Source organism: Anarrhichthys ocellatus, unplaced genomic scaffold, assembly GCF_004355925.1.
Source record: "Anarrhichthys ocellatus isolate YVR2014 unplaced genomic scaffold, GSC_Weel_1.0 scaffold1659, whole genome shotgun sequence".
Taxonomy (NCBI): Eukaryota; Metazoa; Chordata; class Actinopteri; order Perciformes; family Anarhichadidae; genus Anarrhichthys; species Anarrhichthys ocellatus.
Window position 1 is genome coordinate 3,491 of NW_022281633.1, and position 6,724 is coordinate 10,214.

The 6,724-nt window shown below is 42.5% G+C and overlaps 1 long non-coding RNA gene across 1 annotated transcript; it reads right to left on the minus strand.

The window, feature by feature from the left end:
* Positions 1–4,727: 4,727 nt before the first annotated feature.
* LOC116377770 (uncharacterized) lies at positions 4,728–6,023 on the minus strand. Its single transcript, XR_004212241.1, has 2 exons — positions 5,740–6,023; positions 4,728–5,621 (listed from the first exon to the last, which is right to left on the minus strand). It is a non-coding gene; the product is annotated as an uncharacterized LOC116377770 (long non-coding RNA).
* Between the last annotated feature and the right edge of the window lie 701 nt (positions 6,024–6,724).

The window sequence follows — 6,724 nt, forward strand, 5'->3', positions numbered from 1 at the left end:
CCTCTGAGTTACAGCATCATAGTGATGAAGAGTAGAGCTGGGTCACCTTCATCACCTCCGAGTTACAGCATCATAGTGATGAAGAGTAGAGCTGCATCACATGCTCTGACTGTCATGAAGACACAACACACACATGTAGATGAAACGTCTGAAACATGTTGTTCCTGTTGCACAGCAGTGGAACGTTTCACACACAGTCACACACTGAGCACAGATAGTGAAGAGAACACTGCTGCTAACAACAACCTTATTGGTTTAAAGTGTTTAAACCAAATGTTATTGACCTTTAGTTCATATAGCAGTACTTTAAAATAAAAGTGCGCAATACACTACTTTGAATTCATTATTGAACTTTGCCATAACAATGAGATTAATCGCAAAAAAATCATGCGACTATTCGCGATACAAAATTTGAATCGTTGCCCAGCACAAATATAGTATATATATATATATATATATATATTAGTGCTGGGCAAGTTAACGCGTTATTATCGCGTTAACGCATTCATTAATTAACGCCGACAATTATTTTGTAGCGAGTTAACGCATTTTTAAATTTTGTTTTATTTTGAAAGTCCGTTGCTCACTGGCAGCGGTGGAGGAATGGAGACTACTGGACATCGCTGCGGTAAAGTCAGCAGACACTCAGATCTCAGCGTCAACTCAGCAGACACTGACATGTTAGTGCACCTATATGCTGACATTCACGGTAAACGCATTTAAACGGCACAGATCGGGAGCGAGCAAAGGACTTTGAAAGTTAGCGGAAAGATTAACGTGAGACAACATCTGGTTTCTTCAGATGAACATCCGGTTTTCAGAATAAGATGCCAACAAAGTATGACTTATAGTCACATTAAGTATAAAACATGCTGCAACTCGTGAGTTAAAGGGAAAATACACCTAAATTGTGGGTAAAGTGTCTTTATTCTTTCATCGCTGGGTCACCATCATTACCTCGGAGTTACAGCATCATATTGATGAACAGTAGAGCTGCATTCACATGCTCTGACTGTCATGAAGACACAAGACACACATTTTTTCTGAAACGTGCTGAAACATTTTATTCCTGTTGCACAGCAGTGGAACGTCACACACTGAGCACAGATAGTGAAGAGATAGAACTGCTGCTGTGTAAAGGGAATACTGCTGTTAAAAATAACCTGATTTGTTTAAAGTGTTTGCAAACCAAATGTTATTGACCTTTTGTTCATATAGCAGTACTTTTAAAATAAAAGTGCGCAATACACTACTTTTGAATTCATTATTGAACTTTGCCATAACAATGCGATTAATCGCAAAACATCCATGCGATTAATCGCGATTAAATATTTTAATCGTTGCCCAGCACTAATATATATATATCTATATAATATATGTTATACATATATGTATATATAGTATATGTATGTATGATAAGTATGTCCTTATGTTGGACACACTATCTGTGGGTCTCTGGACTCCACATCAGATCCTGGAGGGCAGCTATTTTGTTAAAGCTTGTCTCACACACACACAAACGGCAGCCTACGTCTGGTGTCTGGAAAGATTTAGCAGCCGTGGGAAGCAGGAAAGTTCTTGTGGTCTGCAGAGTTCATTACTGAGCAGAAATGTGAGCCACCCATGAGTCCAAGACCTGAAATATGTGGAGTCACTGTGGAGACCACCAGAGACAACCTCAAACCCTCAAACCAAAGACTGATCACCACACGATCAATAACACTTTCAGTTACAGATGTTCACATGCGGGTTGTGTTTCCTGGACAACTTGAAGAGCTTCGGTCATCATACTAAACAATGTTGACCGATCAGTAAACTGTGCTAAGGATTACAAAACCAGCAGAGCAACGTCACCTGTACAACCAGAAACCAGCAGAACAACATCATGTTGGGCGTATTTTTTGACGTGCCAGAGCCTGCTAGCTGGCCTACAAGTACGTGATTGGTCAGTGGGCTAGCGTGACATTTTGGGTGGTGACAATCCCAATATCTGCTGCCTCTGTCGAGCGGACATTTTCAGCCTCAAACGCATTAAAATCTATTCAAGAAATACAACTGGGGAGGCTCGACTGTCTTCACTGGCATCCATGAATCCAGAAGGACTTCTTACTGGAACTAAAACACATGGTTAATGCTGGGCGGTATGACCAAAAATTTGTTTCACGGTATTATTTTTCTCCTTGACTGTGTCTTCATCTATAAAGGCTTTGCTTACTAGAGGGTGTGCTCGTTTGTTCCTATAATGTTGGGATAGCAGTTTGGCTGAAGTATTGTTGCCCCGGTCAGACGTACCTTGAATCCAGTATTTTAATCATTGCTCTGAGTCTTTCTCGACTGTCGGTAGCGGGACCAGGTCCTTGCAGAGCTGGATCATTATTGTGTTCGTAATGCCGTGCTTCGAGCTAATGCCTCTTCAAGCGATGTCTGACCCTTTGGCTTCACTGTTTCACTCGCGCTAACGTTACTGGTTCCGACGGCCGTCAACACACTCTTGGTATTCCAACACATGTTTTCTGCTGAGGCGATGGAGTAACTTGCTCGTGTTACCACCAGCGTCAACAGAAGTTGCTCGACACACTTTGCAATATATAGTCTTTTGGACGTCGGATTTTTTAAAACCCAAAAAACGTCCAAACAGCGGAGACAGCTCCTCTCTTGGGCACAGACTCTATCGGTGCATCTCCGTTCTGTCTTTGTTCATCCTGCATCGCTCTGTTCTGTTCTTTAATGTAGCGTTACTGTAGCGACGGAGCCTCTCCCAGCTGTCAGCAGACTGTTGTGCTAGCTAGCTAGCTGTACCCAGCATGCCGTTCGGCGGTGTAATTTTATAAATGTACAAATATTAGTGTTACAAATTGTTGTGTCGTGGTGTTTTGTCCTGTTAAAGAGGGTTAGTTGTGGGTTATTAATTGTTGTTATAAAGTTTTAACCATGACTAGAGGTCCCTCTCAATACACTCTACACAACTAGCTCCGACCAAAGCGCCTTTAGCGGCGAACAATATACTTAGCTGCCTGTTGAAGAGTGACAGCAGTTGTTTCTGTGCACCGGTATGACGGTGTGTGAAGAATGAATATCATACGGGAAATTAAAACCGGTATACCGGTTCATCTGTTATACCAGTTCATCCGGTATACTGGCACTACGCACGGATGTACTGAACAACCGTGAGATTAAACTCTTTATTAACAAAGAAAGGAGGATGGACTTTGTCTTTAAATAGTGAACAGCAGCTCTGGTAAGTAAACTGTTTTTGTTTTTACATCTGCAGTAGCTTTAAGATGCTTGTTTATATATTGTTATTTGTACAACTTGTTTTTATGAAGATGGATTTTTGTTTGGCTTTATATGTGATAGGAACTATTGTTACGTCCAATGTTGCTCTGGGGACACATTTAGCCGGTGCACAGCAACAAGAAGACACGTGAAGCGGCAGAAGTCTATATGCTCCACGCAAAGTGTTAAAGTGTTAAAGTGTTTAAGTTAAAGTGTTTAAGTTAAGTTTAATTTAAAGTGTTTAAGTTAAAGTGTTGAAGTTAAATTTAAGTGTTAAAGTTAAGTTTAAGTGTTTAAGTGATCATCTTTATAGATTTATGTGTTTTCAAGTGGACTCATTTTCCCTCTCGTGTTGACAGATGAATAAATGCGTCAGGAACAAGAGCTATGGTGTCGATTATTTGCTGGAGGGAGTGATCGGAGCGTTACTACTGTGTGCATCTGTCTCTGGTGTTGTTTTTATGACATGGTTAATATTGTTCCCTCTGATGTGAGTAATATCTGAATGGCCCGTGCTCTTCAGTGTGCGGTGGAATACGTGTTTTAGCAGTGTTGCTGAATTGATTTTGACTTTATGCATTGTCCGTTAATGACGCAGCATCCCGTCATGTATTCATGTAACGTTATCTGCACTCTGCAGTTAGTGTATTTATAGGTGTTGAGCTTAATTTTTACACAAAACAAATAATAACCGTATCTGTGGCATCATGATGAGGTTATTAGGAGGCGGTTCAGCTGCAGGACAGCAGTGGAGGCCCGCCACTAACTTTGGATGACTTCATCACCACATGTGGGCGCAGTAATGAGGCTTCCACATGCTCACAGTCAACTCACCACATTTCCTGCAGTCGTCCTGCTTTTGAAAAATAATTTCAAAATCTAAATAAAGTTTTATGTTACTTCTCAGACTCATCATTAGCTGACAATATAAAACCTCAAACTAAAGATCCTGATCAGCACAACTGATCCAACACCCAAACAGAGGAACTGGGTTTGTTAAAGTCATTAATGAAAAGCAGCCACAACCTCAGAGACCTCATCGCTGGAGATCAAGAGACAATATTTATTACCAATGAGGACAGACGAGCCACCCAATCCGCCCAGCAACAGGCAACACCGTCAGACTAAATATCTGATCCTCTGACTGGGAGAAGAGAAGTGAGTCAGCGTTTCATCATGTGGGGAAGGTCTGATGTCTTTCTGAATGTATGTCAATGTGTTTTTCCAGGAAAATGAAAATCGCTGAGTCTCATTACAAAGATAAAAGTGGTTACATTTCCCAGGAACAGATGAACAAGCTGCTTCTGGTTCTGACATCAAACATTAAACTAGGACCAGGACTCAAACATAATCCGGTCACAGATCCAGTTTGTCTGAACAGTGATCCAGATGTTTGTCAATTTCCAACAAAGCTTCACCTCCAGGATCCAGGTGTCTACATCTGAGAGTTCAGAGCTGTAATATGACCAACAAGACGAGAGACGTTTTCACACCTGCCTCTTTACTTTGGTTGAAGCGACCCCTGTTGGTAGGTTTGTTTCGACAGATGTGAAAACAGCAATCCTACTTTGGTGCGGACCAAAACAACCGGACCAAGACCTTGTTGAAGAGCTGGTCTCGGTCCGGTTACAGACGAACTCCGGTACGGGTCGTCAGGACAACTGAAACTCTGTAAGAAGTCGATACTGTTTTTTCTACATGACCAAGAGTACCGTAGGTACCTGGATCAGGACTCGAGCCCAACCAAGATGTCTCTGAGTGGTAATGCTAAATTGTGAACAACGTTAGCTGCTAGCTGTTAGCAACAGGTGGGCAGCACAGTCCTGCTTGGATAAATAACGGAGCTAACGGCTAACGTAGAATTGAGTTACATTATGATGCGTTCAAGTTCTAGCATTATAACATTATGACGACGTGTTCAAATGTAATCCTGTTAAATTGAGGTTTTCATCAGGAATTATTAATAAACCTGCCGTGTGCAAACAGTTATAAAGCATTTCGTTTGTTGAAGTGCACAAGAGTTATTGTTTGGTTTTGTGTTTTTAACGTGGTCTTGAAGTGGGCATCGAGACTCGTGGAGCAGATGATCCGATCTCCATCCAACCCAACTGAAGCTAATGCTAACACTGTTCATAAAACAGGAGAAAACAGAGACGTGGAAATACGCTTCAGCGTGAGGAACGTCATCAGAGTTCTTACGTTTCTGTAGACGAACACTCGCAGTTTGAGGCCTCCCAAAGTCTCCAGCTCCTGACCGTGATACAGAGACTTAGAGGACAGCTGCTCCTTCAGGATGTGATTCGTCATCAGCTTCTTCAAGTCAGGTGTCATCGTCGTGTCACTTCCTGTTACAGAGACACAGACGGGTAAATACCGTAAGACGAGGACGACGACTGAGGGACGTACAACTAACAAAGAACAAAAACCTTTTGTGAGACGGACCTGACCGGTCAGGAGCGTTACCTTTGAAGGCGTCATCCAGAGGAGCCAGCAGGGTCAGAGCCTCAGAGCCCGTCAGGTGGGAGGACAGGCCGGCCCCAACCAACAGCGTGCTCGCCGTGGCAACAGATGAACCCTCAGCCAGCTCCAGCAGAACTTTGGCTGAAAAAGAACAAGTGGAATAGTACTGCGAGTACTTCTACTGCTACCACAACTATTACTGACAGAGGATGTATTGTTTTGTACTGCAGTACTTCTGTAGTTTGAGGTACTCTCAGCGTTAGATGCAGTATTAGCAGTATCAGTAGTATCAGTAGTATTAGCAGTATCAGTAGTATTAGTAGTATCAGTAGTATTAGTAGTATCAGTAGTATTAGTAGTATTAGCAGCATTAGTAGTATTAGCAGTATTAGTAGTATCAGTAGTATTAGTAGTATTAGCAGCATCAGTAGTATTAGTAGTATCAGCAGTATTAGTAGTACTAATACTGCTGCAGTAGCTTGCAGTAGCCTGCGAGTAGCTTGTGCAGCACAGTGACATGGCGAATGTGCTGCAGTTTGACAACAGAACTCTATGTGTTGAATGCAGTATTAGCTTGAGTGTGTGCTGCAGTAGTGGTTGTGTTAGCAGTAGTGGTGGTGTTAGCAGTAGTGGTTGTGTTAGCAGTAGTGGTTGTGTTAGCAGTAGTGGTTGTGTTAGCAGTAGTGGTGGTGTTAGCAGTAGTGGTTGTGTTAGCAGTAGTGGTTGTGTTAGCAGTAGTGGTTGTGTTAGCAGTAGTGGTTGTGTTAGCAGTCGGGGTTGTGTTAGCAGTCGGGGTTGTGTTAGCAGTCGGGGTTGTGTTAGCAGCAGTAGTGGTTGCGTTAGCAGCAGTAGTGGTGGTGTTAGCAGCAGTAGTGGTGGTGTTAGCAGTAGTGGTGGTGGTGTTAGCAGTAGTGGTTGTGTTAGCAGTAGTGGTGGTGTTAGCAGTAGGGGTTGTGTTAGCAGTAGTGGTTGTGTTAGCAGTAGTGGT